Source organism: Mustela nigripes, unplaced genomic scaffold (genome assembly GCF_022355385.1).
Source record: "Mustela nigripes isolate SB6536 unplaced genomic scaffold, MUSNIG.SB6536 HiC_scaffold_12804, whole genome shotgun sequence".
NCBI classification, from domain to species: Eukaryota; Metazoa; Chordata; class Mammalia; order Carnivora; family Mustelidae; genus Mustela; species Mustela nigripes.
Window position 1 is genome coordinate 1 of NW_026752210.1, and position 1,455 is coordinate 1,455.

The window sequence follows — 1,455 nt, forward strand, 5'->3', positions numbered from 1 at the left end:
ATCACTCGGCATCAGGGAAATACAAATCAAAACCACAATGAGATATCACCTCACACCAGTCATAATGGCTAAAATCAACAAGTCAGGAAATGACAGATGCTGGCAAGGATGCGGAGGAAGGGGAACCCTCCTACACTGTTGGTGGGAATGCAAGTTGGTGCAACCACTCTGGAAAATAGCATGGAGATTCCTCAAAATGTTGAAAATAGAACTGCCCTATGACCCAGCAATTGCACTACTGGGTATTTACCCTAAAGATACAGAAATGATTTTTAATATGTTGCATTTGTATCCTGCAACTTTATGGGATTCACAGAAAGCCAAAGATAACAGGATTTCACTTACATGAGGCACCTAAAAGAGTCAAAATCATGGGCGGTCTTTGTCAGCTTCCACCATTGTGCACTGTGGCCAGGGCCAAAGAATGCAGAAGCTGATGGTTCAGCCCATCAAACTCATCTTCAGATACTTGCAAAGTAGTTCTCAGATTCAGGTGAGGCCTTGTGACCAAGTGACCATGGGGATAGAGGGATATATCATTGGTTTTGATGAGTACATGAACCTCACATCAGGTGATGCTGAAGAGAGTCATTCTGAAACAAATTAAAGAAAACAACTGGATTGAATTGTGCTAAAAGGAGATAATATTACCCTCTTCTAAAGTGTCTCCAACTAGAAATGATCAACAAAGTGAGAAATTCTTGAGATGGTCATTTTGTTTGTTTTCTTAGATGTCCTTTGTTGGAAATGTAGGTCTAAAACTTTTGTTTGTATTGTTTTTACTACCTCTGTGTTATTACCAGAGGACAATAAATGATGTGGGATTGTTTTTTTTTTAAGATTTATTTATTTATCTATTTGACAGAGATCGCAAGTAGGCAGAGAGGCAGGCAGAGAGAGAGGAAGGGAAGCAGGCTCCCTGTGGGATTGTTTTTATTTAAAAAAAATTGTCAAGCTCATAGAATCAAAGAATAAGATGATGGCTTCCAGGGACTGGGAATGGGGGAAATGGGGAGTTGCCAATCAGCGGGCATAAACTTTTGTTGTACAACATGAATAATTCAAAAGATCTGCTGCACATCACTGTGCCTATCATTAGCAATACCATATTGTATGCTCAAAGAGATTATTTTGAGAAGATGGATCTCATGTTAAGTGTTCTTACCATAATAAAACAAAACAAAATAAAGACAACTGTGCCATTCCAAATAAAAATAAAAAATTTTAAAAAAAGTAATCACGTCAAAAAAAAATGTGCAGAAGACACGACCAGACACTTATCCAAAGAAGACATACAAATGGCTAACAAACACATGAAAACAAGTTCATAATCACTAGCCATCAGGGAGATTCAAATCAAAACCACATTGAGGTAGCACTTTAATCCAGTTAGAATGCCCAGAATTAACAAGACAGGAAACAACAGGTGTTGGAAAGGATGTGGAGAAAGGGGAA

At 38.3% G+C, this 1,455-nt stretch overlaps 1 pseudogene; it reads left to right on the plus strand.

Moving 5' to 3' along the window:
* The first annotated feature begins 389 nt into the window (after positions 1–389).
* On the plus strand, positions 390–676 carry LOC132009313 (small nuclear ribonucleoprotein E-like; annotated as a pseudogene).
* Positions 677–1,455: the final 779 nt, after the last annotated feature.